This window comes from Phocoena sinus, chromosome 8 (assembly GCF_008692025.1).
Source record: "Phocoena sinus isolate mPhoSin1 chromosome 8, mPhoSin1.pri, whole genome shotgun sequence".
Classification (NCBI taxonomy): Eukaryota; Metazoa; Chordata; class Mammalia; order Artiodactyla; family Phocoenidae; genus Phocoena; species Phocoena sinus.
In genome coordinates, this window is record NC_045770.1 from 68,267,684 (window position 1) to 68,282,590 (window position 14,907).

Here is a 14,907-nt window from a genome sequence, read left to right on the forward strand (position 1 = left end):
GGGATATGAGAGTGAATAAGAAAGACACAACTCATGTTCTCATGCAACTCAGAGATTAATGGGGAGCCGGACACTAAATAATCACACAAATGATATGAAAATTATAACTATGAAGAGTGAGCTTACTGAGTGGCAAGCAGTTTTACATATGTTGTCATTTCATCCTCAAAATAACCTTTTGTGGGCTTTTGTGAATGAGCTCACTGGAGGTCACAGAGACATCATGATTTGCCCCTAGTCCAACGTAAGTACAATCGTCCCTTGGCATTCGAGGGGGATTGGTTCCAGGACTCCTACAGATACCAAAATCCATGGATGCTCAATCCCGTATACGTGAAATGACATAGTATTTGCATAAAACATAAGCAGATCCTCCCGTATACTTTGTCATCTCTAGATTATTTATAATACCTAGTACCATGTAAATAGTTGTAAATACAATGTAAATGCTAGGTCAGTAGTTATTGTGTGGAAAATTCAAATTTTGTTTTTTGAGACTTTATGGAATTTTTTTTTCAAATATTTACGACCCGTTTTTGGTTGAATCTGCGGATGCAGAACCCTCAGAATGAATGGCTAATGGTAGTGGATCCAAGATGCAGAAGGGGTTTGTCAGGCTCCTTGTCCTGCCTTTCATTTGGATTGCCTTTGAGACCCAGTGTAGCCCATTCTTTCTAACTGTGGGTGGCAGGATGTCCATGTGTGGCACTGAGCATGTTTTGGTTCATTGTGTGTTTTAGTCTTGTTCACTTCACTTTGGAGTTGCCGCAGCTGGGAGAGAACGGGGAGGCTGGAGAAAGAAACTAAAAAGAGGGTTTTGGGTCAGCCCCAAAGGGAGGGGGGCAAAGGGTACGTGGTTGGGACTTAAGAAGACCCAGTCTAGACCATAACCTCCATGGTCCCCAAACAGCTCACCCAGAGGGGACTCCATTTCTTGGCAGATCAAGAACCTTATTGTTTAATTTTAGCCACATGTAGTCAAGGCTGGAGATCTTAGAAGCCTCATATTAGTTCATTCTTCTGACTCTGGGATTCAGCTTGATCTGCTTCAGCTGATGTGGGAGACCTGTGTGAACAAACTTGGACTCTCTGCCTGGAGAGGAAAAAACCACTTGGAACAAGCATGATGGAAAAAATTTCCTCTAGTGCCTCCCATCCACTAACCCAGAGGAAAGAAAATGTTAGGGGCCTATTACTCATCTTCTGTAATCCTAAGGCGTTTCTTGCTCTTTTCTGTTCTGACACTGTTATTTCCCAGAATTTTTTTAAGGGTACAGACCATTGTTTCTGGGTCTTTAGGCCAAATCAAGTACAAAGCTATACAGAATTTCTGCGGAGTTGTTGGGAGTTTCTTAATATGTATAGCAGACATGTGTTTCAAGTACCTCAAAATTGTTTCATTGTCAGATGTCAGAGTGTGTCCTAATTTTTGGTTGGAAAAAAGTTGGTCACTATGTTCAGAACAGCATTTATCACATCATACTGTAATTATTTCTTCAGGAGCCTTTCTTCTCCACCAGACTGAGAAGTCCTCCAGGACAAAAGCCACGACATGGTCATCTTTCATTCTTAGTGCCTGCAAGTGCCTGGGGCCTTCCCAAGTACTGGGCACTGATTGTTGGACTCAGAGTGGCATTCACCATGACCCGGGAGGCAGATTTTTAGCCCACATTAGTCACGATGGTCAGCATCAAGCAGGGCCAGGGCCAGACTTTCCCTGGAGGGAAAGGGATGGACTTGGGCACTAGGGGCACTGGAGGCAATTGGAAGGGCACAGAAAGGTGCCCTTCAAGGTCTAATCAGGACCGTGAGAATTCAATATTCACGAAAGTGATTTCTGCCAATCTTAGGTAATAGACGACTTTCATTTTACCCCTCCAGGGATGATTCTGTCTTGATAACCAACCCTGGCCATTTAGCCCAATTAAGTCATGACACTTCTCAACAGTAGTGCAAGCTGATACATGACAGGTCCTCCTCTTACTAATTACTCATCCCAAATTCCACTTTCTCTGCAAGCATCTCAGAGCAGGGCCCTTTTTATGGGCTTAAAAATTATTGAGAGCTCCAATATACTTTTGTTAATATGCATTGTATCTCTCAATATTTCACCATCTCAGAAATTAAAACAGAAAATTTAAAATATCACTTATTATTTAACTTTAAAAGTAACATATAATGAATTAGTAATGATTAAATTATTACATGTTAACATATTTTATGAAAATAACTATATTGTCCAAAGGAAAGAAATTTAGTAAAAAGGGCATCATTTTACATTTTTGCAAATCTCTTTAATGCCTGGTTTAATGGAAGACACCTGGATCCTCATATTTTTAACCTGTTGTGGCATTTTTTTTTCTGGCTTAAGTATATGAGAAAATTCTGTCTCACACAGATATGTAATTGGAAATGGGAAGAATATTTAAATAACCTTTTCAGATAATTACAGATAATCTTCTTTGATGCTACACCAAAACTCTGCAAATGGTAGTTTCTTAAAGGAGAATTACAATATAGAATGTGAAACCGTATCAACGAACTTACACTCTGTTACATTAAAAGGCATTGCTTTCCGCTTGCCCTTTGAACGCATCTTTCACAAATGAACGATTTTATAACATCATCTATTGGTCATTTGGAAAATATTGGTTTACTGAGTTATGCAAATCATCCAGATATTGAGACATTTCATTATGCAACATCAAAAATCATATTCGTTTAAAAAAAATCATATTCGTTAAGATCACTTCCAATCTCATCAGTAAAGTGTTTAAGTATTGAAAAGCTATCAAATTCATGGTGGTGGATACAAGTTTCCCAAGATCCCAAGTTTTGCTTGAAAGCTCAAATTTTATCATTGACAGCAAATACCGTCAGGTGTTTGTCTTGAAGTGACAGGCTTATTTCAATTTTTAAGAAAATGTATGCCAAATTCTTAAGGCTGAATAACCATCATCTGTCATTTGTTCTTTCAAGTAAAAATGATGTTTTATGACAATGAAATTGTCCAGCTTGTACCTCAAGCAATTGCACAAGTGCTTTTCTTCAAGACAGTCCCAGTACTCAGTATATAGCAGAAGGGCTTTATGTGTAATTTCCCAATTAGTCACGCAGAATAATAAAAACATGTGGACTCAAAGGTAGAGAGTTAATAACATTAATAACGTTCATTGTTTCGTCAAGGCCCTTCGTAAGTGAAACTGACTTTTGGGGGTTTTGTTTGCGGCAAGTCCCTGGCAGTGAGGAATACATTCACGACTAACACAGTGCAAGGCCATTGCCTTGACCCACACTGAGTGCCAGCAGTTTGACTCGTGATTGCTTTTGCCCCATCAGTGTTAATGGCGACACATTACAAAAGGCAAATTTTGTCTTAGTATTATTATGAAAATAGTTTTCACCTCGTAGGTCCCTCTGAAAGGGCTGGGGGCGGGGCGGTGGGGGGGGTGGTCCCAAGGGTCTGTAACCACACCTGAGAACCTCTGCAATAGGATAAAGTAGCAGCCTAAGGGGTCTGTCCTTCAGTCATCTTTGGGAACTTGCCCTTGAGAATTCACATTGGACTCTGCACCCTGTGCTTTCAGCCCTGTCTTGTGGTGGGTCACATCTGCAGGTGGCTCTTCTCAATCATTATACAAACTGGCCTATTCCAGATGCTGTTTCTGGTGTTCCCTCTCTTGGAAAACAAAGTATTCTCTGTATCCATGATACCCCTCTCTCTTGGAGGAGCTAGGCCTGAGGTAAGGAAGGCAGGAAGATGGTATAAATGACCTCTGGCATTCCCTCCGATTGTAATGCCATAAATCAGTGCTGGCCATCTGGAAATACTGAAATCTTTTTTTTTAATTCATTCAATCATTAGTTCATTTATTTGCTAAGTGAAATCTTTTTTTTTTTTTTTTTGCGGTATGCGGGCCTCTCACTGTTGCGGCCTCTCCCGTTGCGGAGCACAGGCTCCGGACGCGCAGGCTCAGCGGCCATGGCTCACGGGCCCAGCCGCTCTGCGGCATGTGGGATCTTCCCGGACTGGGGCACGAACCCATGTCCCCTGCCTCGGCAGGCAGACTCTCAACCACTGCGCCACCAGGGAAGCCCAGTGAAATCTTTTTAAAACACTACTAAGTGAGTAGTATCTAGAAATCCATTTGCAGGCTGGATCATGCAAGTTTTACCTCCTAATTTTATAAGTAAAAAAAAAAAAACCCAAGCACCAAAAAAAAACAAAAAAATTAAGGGCTCAGGTCACGTAGCCAGAGAGAATTCAGAACCAAAATCAAAGCTCAGATCTTCTGTTTCCCTTTTGCCTTCCTCTGGGGGCTGTCACAAGGCAGTCTTCTCTCCTCTGCAGTAAAATTAAATCTCTCATTCACAAAGCATCTTCTAATAAGGCTCTGCTATACCACCATGGTCTCAACTGCTACCAAATTCTGAATAGCTTGGCCGCACTCTACGAAGACCTGGGCTGTGGAGAGCATAACTTAAGAAATCAGAGGTCTGGATTCGCTGAGCCTGAGCTGAGCTCCGGAACCCTGCAGTGTTAGGAGAAGGGCGTGCCCCCCAGGGTCTGTCCTTGGTACTGCGAGTCTGTTGTGCTCCAGGAGCTTTTGTTCTTTACAAGAACATGGTGACCAGGCAGTGTTACCGCATAGGGATGTCCCAGGGTCTGGAGATATGCCCAGTCTTCACCAGGAGATTAGGAGTTGCCTAACAGATGCTGAGTCTCTTTGCTCTCTTACTCTGAACACAGCGTCTGGGTTTTTGACAAATGCTTCTACCCCACAGAGACTCTGTAATCTCCCATGACAATGTCAATTGCATAACTCCCCCCATTTTTGATATAGCGTCGATTTTAACACCATTTGACAAACACACATTGACGAAAGGGACATTTTTTTCCAGGAGCCAATTATTTTTTTCATTTGGCAATACACTGCCTGGAATATAAACATGGCCACTGGAATACTCTATAGAATCAGTTAGTTTGACCATGAATTCAGCCATCTTTTCCATTGGGTCACTTAATTTCTAAAAATTATTAATTCTTAAATTCAGTCACATGAAAGACTACCATTCTAATACTTGGCAACTGCTTTCATTTCTTCATATATTCAACTGTGTACAGAGTTTCTACATCACATTTAAACACATCATGTCCTACTTTTTGCATTTGATTTTGTTTCCATAGTCATTTATTACATCAGCTTTCTCTGAACCACTTATCTAACTGTTCTTTTATTGAATGTTTAGGTGATGTTAGGTCTTTTGCTAACACACAAAGCACTGCAATAAAAACCTTCCTTCTTTAAAAAAAAAAAAAAAAAAAAAAAAAAGACTTCCCTGGTGGCGCAGTGGTTGAGAGTCCGCCTGCCGATGCAGGGAACACGGGTTTGTGTCCCGGTCTGGGAGGATCCCACATGCCGCGGAGTGGCTGGGCCGCTGAGCCTGCGCATCCGGAGCCTGTGCTCTGCAACGGGAGAGGCCACGGCAGTGAGAGGTCCGCATACTGAAAAAAAAAAGCTTCCTTCTTCAAGTCTTACTCCATTCTTCCACCTTCCTTTGAATTATTTCCTTGAAATAATTTCCCAAGAATAAGACTGCTGGATCAAAGGATATGGACTTTTTTTTTTGGCTCTTGAGACATTTTGCCAGACGCTTCTCCAAAACATTTGTATCGATTCACCATGTTAAAAATAATGAATAAGTACATCTGTTTCTCCCAGCCTCTTTAGCATCCAATATAACTTTTTTCATTTGGGTTTGGCCAATTCATGGTTATAAAAAATTAATCTTATTATTTTAAATTGGCATTGGTTTAATTACTAACACACTTGAACCTTTATTCATGTTTATTGTCCTTTGTCTTTAAAGCCACTAGGGTGTTGGCAGGAATCAAGCTTGATTTTGCTCATTTACCTCTCCAAGCCCTAGCTCATTGTCTGGCACATTGAAAGCCTCTCAGTAAATGGTGTTGATGAATGAATGAGTGATGAGAAGCAGTTATGAAATGAGCAAGGAAGAAAGTGGAGGGAGATGAACAATGAAAAAACACTGAAGAGGTTGGGGCAGGAGAGAGAGAGGACCTTATGTGGCTGCTGAGTGGGACCACATTGGAAGGGGCAGGTAGTGTAAGGGAAGATGGGTTAGGAAGATGTTGCAATGATGATGGTAGCTCCAACTAAGGCAGTGGATGTGGTGATGGAGAGAATGGATAGTTTTGAGATGCCTTTTAGAGGGAGATTCTGTCATGGATTAGATGTGGAGGAGTGAGAGAGAGAGAGAGAAGCATCAAAGCTGACAAGCCAGGTTTCTGGCTTGGAGATGGAGGTACTCTTTCTTCTTAAAATATTCCTCGATATTGTCTTTCTATTTTATAAATGATTGTGAAATCGTTTTTATCAAGTTCTGTAAAGGATCCTGCCAGAATTTTAAGTGGGATTGCATTAAATCCTCAAATTACTTTGGGAAGAATTGTTAGCTTTATAATATTTAGCTTGCAGAGTTTCTTCCCATTTAAGAATAAGACCATTTGTGGGTTTCCTTAGTCCAGTTCCTAGAACAGTGATGAGCCACATGTGGACCACAGCCCCCTTCTCTTGATCTAACTTCAGAAACAATTAAACATGCAACAAACAATAATTCTACTTCTTCCCATCAGTACTGGGAAATCTCTTTCCAAGCTGAGTAATGGTGCCCATCAGAGTTTCCCAGCTGTGCCACCACCAGGCTGAGTCACAAACAGAGTATGTTGCCAGGAAATAGAATTTGGTACCAAGCACATGTGTCATGACACCCCGTTTCAATGAAAGAAGGAGCAAAGAGAACAGATTAAATAGTTTCTTCTCCCTTTTCTCCTCCCTTCTCTCCATCTCTCTGGGAAGTCTCATGGCAACAACTCACTATTGTATGGATTGAGATCGGAGAAGGACAGGTCAACACTCTGGTCTTCCCGTTAAACATGCAGATTGAATACACACATTAATCACTGAACTTTCCTCAAATTCCATAAAAATAACACTAGAGGAATATATATGTATCCACAAAGACAAAAGAGGAAAGAAGGCCACATCATACAAGAGATATCGTCAGAATCTGGGAAGGTGAAAGACAGATGGACAAGCGGCAGCTGCCTAGTACAGCAAGAGAAGATGAATCCTAAGTACCTGCACACAGGGTAGTGTAGAAGGACCGAGCCTGTTCATTGTACAGAACACGGGAACAGAACCACGTGCTCGGCACAATGAATGAAAAAGTGCTCAACACAACATCATGAAAGTTTAGAATAATGGGGAGAGGGACAACCCTAAGAGCATTCAGGAAAACGGGTAACAAAGGATCAGACCTCTTTAGAGCAACACAAAGGTACACAACAATGGAATAATATCAAACTCCAAGCTCGTGGTTATAAATTCTCAGGGGAGATCTTTTGTTCAGCCCAGAGTCTAGGTGGAGACAGGGAAGCCCTCTTGTCATCTCCATGTGCTAGTTCAGTTTCTTTCTGGATCCCTTTTTCACTGAAAGTTTATTTTGTTTTGATAAGAGTGTGTGTAATTTCTGCTTTTCTGTATTTACAGAGTTTTGTTTTGTTTTGTTTTTAATAACCTCACGTATGTTTACTTTAGAAAGCCTTTTATCTTCTTCCACGCCAGGTGCCAAAGGAATATGTTCCTTAATTTATGGCACATGAGCGTCATTGGTCCATGCAAGGTCCCTCTGGCTTTGTTTTGTTTCATTCCATCTATCCCACATTTATTGTGATTACAGTCATGTTAAAATTTTTTTCTGCCATCTTATTTTATATTTTTTGAAACTACTTCCTTTCTTTCCACTGCCTGAGTTAAGTTTTATCCTGCTGGCTTAAAAGTTATTTGACTCATTTTTTTTTGTTGTTCTTACGGTGGTTGCCTTTAATTTAAGACACATGCTTGTGTTCATTTACCTCTATTGATTTCATAAGCATTTTAATATTTATATCTTCCCTGAAAAAAAAAAACAAGCACATTAGCATGCTCTCATTCCTTTGGTCTCTATGATCCCTGTACCCAAATATATACTTCATATTGATTATTTGTTAGAACTTTACTTCTGACTTGTTATGGATATTTTCTTTTCTTATTGCAGTAAGTTGATTTACTATGTTGTGTTAATGACTGCTGTACAGCAAAGTGATTCAGTTATATGTATATACATTCTTCTTTTATATTCTCTTCCGTTATGGTTTATCATAGGGTATTGAATAAAGTTCTCTGTTCTGTACAGTAGGACCTTGTTGTGTATCCATTCTATATATAAAAGCTTACATCTGCTAACCCCAGCCTCCCACTCCACCCCTCCCCCAACCCCCTCCCCCTTGGCAACCACCAGTCTGTTCTCTTATGTCCACGATTCTGTTTCACAGATAGGTTCATTTGTGTCGTATTTTAGATTCTACACATAAGTGATATCATATGGATATTTTCTTTTTCCTTTCTTTAGTGTTTGCTTTTTTACACAACCATAAGCTTCACTGAAGTTTTGATCGCCCATGGCTTTTTAGTATTTTTCATATTGAGTACTTCTTACAAGAGTTTTCCATAGCAGGTCTTTGGAAAGGCAAACCCCTGAGGCCTGACGTGCCTGAGAATATTTTTATCATGCTGTCACATTTAAATAGCATGTGTCAGAATATGAGACCTAGGTTCAAAAACCTTTTCTTTCATACATTGGATTCTTATATTCAGCTGTTAAGAAGTCCAATGTCAATCTGATCTTTGGTTTTTATCCAGGTGATCTACTCTTTCTGCATTTCAGGTTTTTTTTTTTTTTTTTTTTTTTTTTTTTTTGTGGTACATGAATCTCTCACTGCTGTGGCCTCTCCCATTGTAGAGCACAGGCTCCGGATGCACAGGCCCAGCGGCCATGGCTCATGGACTCAGCCGCTCCGCAGCATGTGGAATCTTCCCGGACCGGGGCACGAACCCGTGTCCCCTGCATCAGCAGGCGGACTCTCAACCACTGCGCCACCAGGGAAGCCCTGCATTTCGGTTTTTTAAATTATATCTTTGATGGTCTTAATTAATTCTTAATTTCTTAATTTTCACCATTAATGTGACCAAGTGTGGATTTTTTCTTTTTGAAAAATACTTTTCTACTCTATGAATCCTTTAAATATGATGTCTTGCCTCTTCCTTTAATTCTGGGGGATTTCTTTTCCTCCAAATATTTTCTTTCCTTTTTTCTCTCTTTCTGAGCCTCCAGTGACCAAGATGTCACTTCTACTCATCTCCATATCATCTAGGTTTTACTTTAAATGTTCTCGCTCTTCATACTTTCTTCCACCTTCTGGGAGCGAGTTCCTCACTTTTCTTCGCCACATCACTCCCTTCTTCAGTGCTAACCACCCTTCTTTTTATCCCCACTACTGTGCTGCTTGTCTTAACCGTTGTGTGGGGGTGGTTTTTGTAAACTTTCGTTTTGAAATAATTTCAGATTGATGTAAAAGTTGGAAAGATGGTACACAGAACCCCTCATTATCTTTCACCCAGACTCTGTAATTGCCAACGGTTTACATTTGCTTTATCGTTCTCTCTCCATAAATATATATACATTTTATGTTTTTCTAAACTTCTGAGAGTGAGTAGAATCATGCCTGCTCCATTACCTCTATATACTTCAGTATACATTTCCTAAGAATAAGGACATTCTCTTCCAAAATTACAATACATTCATCATTAGCATTGATAAAATACTATTATCTAATCTACATACCTTGTTCAAAGTACACTAACTATAGTGTTCTTTATGGCGGTACTATACAATACCAGTATAATGCAAGCCATAAAATTGAACCAGAAGGGCTTCCCTGGTGGCACAGTGGTTGAGAGTCCGCCTGCCGATGCAGGGGACACGGGTTCGTGCCCCGGTCCGGGAAGATCCCACATGCCGCGGAGCGGCTGGGCCAGTGAGCCATGGCCGTTGAGCCTGCGCGTCCGGAGCCTGTGCTCCGCAGTGGGAGAGGCCGCAACAGTGAGAGGCCCGCATACCACAAAAAAAAAAAAAAAAGAACCAGAAATGTAATTTAAATGTTCTAGTGCCTACATTAAAAAAGGAGAAAGTGGGCTTCCCTGGTGGCGCAGTGGTTGAGAGTCCGCCTGCCGATGCAGGGGACACGGGTTCGTGCCCCGGTCCGGGAAGATCCCACATGCCGCGGAGCGGCTGGGCCCGTGAGCCATGGCCGCTGAGCCTGCGCGTCCGGAGCCTGTCCTCCGCAACGGGAGAGGCCACAACAGTGAGAGGCCCGCGTAACGCATAAAAAAAAAAAAAAAAAAAAAAAAGGAGAAAGAAACAAGTGAAATTAATCTTACTAATAAATTGTATTTAAGCCAATATCGCCAAAATATTATCATTCCTACATGTAATTAATATAAAAATTTATAATCGAGATATTTTACATTCTTCTTTTCATTCTAAAGCCCAGTGTGTATTTTATAATTAGAGCACATCTCAATTCAGACTAGCCTCATTTCAGTTATTCATTAGCTGCATGTGGCCAGTGGTTCCCATAGCGGACAGCACTGCTCTGTAGCAAATGAAAAATACAAAGTCTGGTCCTGGATCCAATCCAGGATCACGCACTGCATTTACCTATCATGTCTCTTTAGCCTCCTTTAATCTGGAGCATTTCCTTAGTCCTTCTTTTAATTTCACGACAGTGACATTGTTTGAGAGTTCTAAGCAGTTGTAGACGCTCTCAGTTTGGAGTTGTCTGATGTTTCCTCGTGATTAGATTCAGGTCTTGCATCTTTGGCAGGGGTACCAATAAATATTTGTTATAAATATTTGTTTAACACCCAATTTACATTTGGTTCTTTTTCTTTACTTCTTGTTCTTGCTTTCTATTACAATATACCCCCTATGTCTTTGAGAGTATGTATTATGCTTACGTTAAATTTTTGGTCCATCTGTTGCAATTAATCTGCTTCATGTTTAGTTTGCTTTCACTTTTACTAGTTGTACCCTTTGATATCTAGTTATTGTGGCAGATGGTCTTACATTTCTCTGATGATTTAACCATTAGGCCTGTTAGTATGTGATGAAAGGGCCAAATCCTAGGTGGTATCCCTTCAGATGTGTTTAAGGGAAAGAAAAAGGATGAGACCAGGGAAGAAAGCCCAAGCATCACATCACTGCCATCAACTCCTCCATTTGCTTCCATTCCACTGGGTATCTTCTCCAATCAGGGATTCATCCGGACGCTCAACACAAAGCAGGAATAGGAAGAGAGGATCTCTTTAGGTTCTAATTCCCAGCTCTGTGAATCTGGAGAGGGAAGGGCTAGAGAAATGTACACCCAAGGGTGCCCGAGTTCCCTTCATCTCCTCTACCCTTTAGAAGAGGCTTCTGCTGCCCTGAGAGTACTATGCTGGGGACAGGAATAGGGCTGCATGGTGCTGCAGACATCTGGATTGCAGGACAAGTAATGACCCTCTGTTGGCAATGTCAGAAGGGGTGAAATAGGAGAACTCCAGCAGTCCTCCCAAATCCATCCCCCAACCAGTGGGTCAGAGGAAAGAAGAGGACTCCTCACTCCTCACTCCTCCTCCATCCATTCTCTTACTCTCGGGTCAGGTCACCTCCCACCTCTGGCTGCTTCTACCCCATCTCCGCCCCCCCGTCAGGACAGCCTTTGAGCTCCCCTTTATTTCAATGTCTCTGTTAGTTCCATGGATCTCTGCTTCCCTCTGTCTCTGAAGTTTCCCAGGGTTGAATTTAAAGGAATGAGGAGTGTGTGCTAATTCACCATCTCTTCAGGAACCAGCAGTAAACTTTCAGAGTTTTCTGTTGTTGTTTTGTTGTTCATTCCATTTAATGCTTGGCAATATCTATCCTTACTGCTGTATTATGGTAAATTTACGTATGTTTTTCAGGCTCTTTATTCTATTACTTTATCATTTTCTTCTTGACTTTTTATATTCTGGTAATGGGGTATTAACACCTTGATTTTAAACTGTGTACTTATAATTTCTCTTTGATTTTTAACAGTCATTGCTTTCTGTTTGTTGCTATGTTCTTTGTGTCCTGTAGACATAATATCACAGCTCTCATTATTAACTGACTTCTGTCATCACGTAATTAACATAATTAGCTTCCTTTAATAACATTTGCTTTAAATTAAACTGTATCTGACACCCCACCTGCTTTTCCTTCACTTTGATTAATTTATCTTTTCAGTGTTTTTCAAATTATTTTTTCTTATTTTTAGACTTTCTAAGCCTTTCTAAAGGATTCCCAGTAAATTATTGCATTAATCCAATTAGAAGTGTTTTGTTTGTGGTGGGGGCAGGGGGAGGGTGGTTGGGGGGGTATTTGTTTGTTTCTCTGTTTTGTTTTGCTTCCCACATGATTGTTTAAACTTTTAATTATTTTAGTCCTATTCAGTTTATGTTCTGCCATTCTAACTTTTTACCTCTCAGTTTTTACAATTAATTTTTTTTCTAGATTTTCTTGGTCTTATATACACAGTACATTTGCTTGGTTTTGCTTTTGTTCCTTTTGGCAATAACCTTCTTATTATTGATTATTCAGTTAGCTATCAACTTAATATAAACAACAAAGATATTCTATTTTATCTATATATCCATATTTTAACAGAAAACTATCTTTTGACTCACTTTTATTGGAAACCTTTGCCATTTTTTGTTTTTCTCTTTTTCCTCACTTGCACTCTCCATTGATTTAACTTACTACTCAACTTACTTATTTTAATTTACATTTATTTTAACAATTCTCCTAATTCCCAACTCCTATCACAAATAATTCTTCCCAATTATTGTTCTTATTTACTTATCTCTTCGATAAATTCTTACTAATTCAGGATTTCTTACCATATTTAACAGCATCATGTTTTTCATGTCTATCTTCTAAGATCAGATTTCTTTTTGAAGTAACCTTTGAAGCCAACAGTTGTTCATTAGTTGGTAATTAAACTCCTTGAGACTCAAAAATGTGTGAAAGTCTTTGCATTTGGATAACAATTTGGATAAAAACCCAAATTATACCATAATCAAAAAACCTACAAACAATAAATGCTGGAGAGGGGGTGGAGAAAAGGGAACCCTCTTGCACTGTTGGTAGGAGTGTAAATTGATACAGCCACTATGGAGAACACTGTGGAGGTTCCTTTAAAAACTATAAATAGAACTACCATACGACCCAGCAGTCCCACTACCGGGCATATACCCTGAGAGAACCATAATTCAAAAAGAGTCATGTACCAAAATGTTCATTGCAGCTCTATTTACAATAGCCAGGACATGGAAGCAACCTAAGTGTCCATCAACAGATGAATGGATAAAGAAGATGTGACACATATATACAATGGAATATTACACAGCTATAAAAGGAAATGAAATTGAGTTATTTGTAGTGAGATGGATGGATCTAGAGACTGTCATACAGAGTGAAGTAAGTCAGAAGGAGAAAAACAAATACCGTATGCTAACACATATATATGGAATCTAAAAAACAAACCAAAAAATGGTCATGAAGAACCTAGGTGCAAGACGGGAATAAAGACACAGACCTACTAGAGCATGGACTTGAGGATATGGGGGGGGAAGGGTAAGATGGGACAAAGTGAGAGAGTGGCATGGACATATATACACTACCAAACGTAGAATAGATAGCTAGTGGGAAGCAGCCGCATAGCACTGGGATATCAGCTCAGTGCTTTGTGACCACCTAGAGCGGTGGGATAGAGAGGGTGGGAGGGAGGGAGACGTAAGAGGGAAGAGATATGGGGATATATGTATATGTATAAGTGATTCACTTTGTGATACAGCAGAAACTAACACACCATTGTAAAGCAGTTATACTCCAATAAAGTTGTTAAAAAAAAAACACCCAAATTATACAGCTTTTAACTCTGTGGTTTGTACATGGTTTTCTATTACAATGAAACAAAACGTAGTCCTTATTCACTTATGAGTTCTAATCCTTTGCATGAAATCTGTAACCGAGCTCCTTACAGAATACTTTCTTTTTCTCTTACAGGTAAAATAAAATATTTGATGATGCATGTTGATCTCATTTTTTAAATGGGATCTTAAATAGGACTTTATTTATACCTTCATATTTTATTTGTGGTGATATTTTTCTTCTAGTGGATCTTTTTTCTTCATCTTTATTTTCTGTTCTCTGTTGTTTGCTCATTCATTCCACATATCTGTTTAGAGCATCCGTTGTGTGTAGGCATGTGCTCAGTTTACCCTGCTTATTCCTTCCCTTTCTTTAGGGACTCTTATCTCTCCCAGAGTGCTCCATTCTCTAGGTCCATCTTCATCATCATTTCATATCTCTTTCATGCTTTGCATATTTCCCCCCAGTTCATGTTCTGTTTAGTTTCCAATAGCACTCAATTCCCCATTTTACCTGTATTATCATTGTTGACTTCTTCTTATACCTTCCTCCCGTAATGAGCTCTTCTGAAATAAGTGTAATATCTTCCCACGTTTAAAAATTAGATTGCAACTCTTCTCTAAATCCTGTTTTGATTTTCATTTCATTTTGTGGCTTACTGATTCCACAGTCCCTAACCCCACCTCACCCTGCACCCAGGTTCTTAATTTGTACATCTCTCATACTGTCAAACATTCTTAATTGTTCAAAATCGCATTTTTTCCCCTTGTACTCATTTTTCCTTGCATCTCTTGGGATTATTATGACTGCTATTTCTGAAACCTTTGCTTCAGACTCTTTTACTGGCATTTAAATGGTCTTGAAATCAGAAGGTTCACAGCCTCTCATTCTGCCCTCCTCCTGGAAGTCCAGAAACTATATTTCTTGGGCATATCCTTGCTTAAATAAGCACGCCTACTAGATTGACCATTCAAAATTATGTATTATATCAAGGATAACTTTCTTTTTATC

The 14,907-nt window shown here is 39.9% G+C and overlaps 1 protein-coding gene across 1 annotated transcript in view; it reads left to right on the forward strand.

The window, feature by feature from the left end:
* Positions 1-14,907, forward strand: part of SPON1 (spondin 1) — a 274,397-nt gene that overhangs the window by 121,730 nt on the left and 137,760 nt on the right. The window lies entirely within an intron of this gene.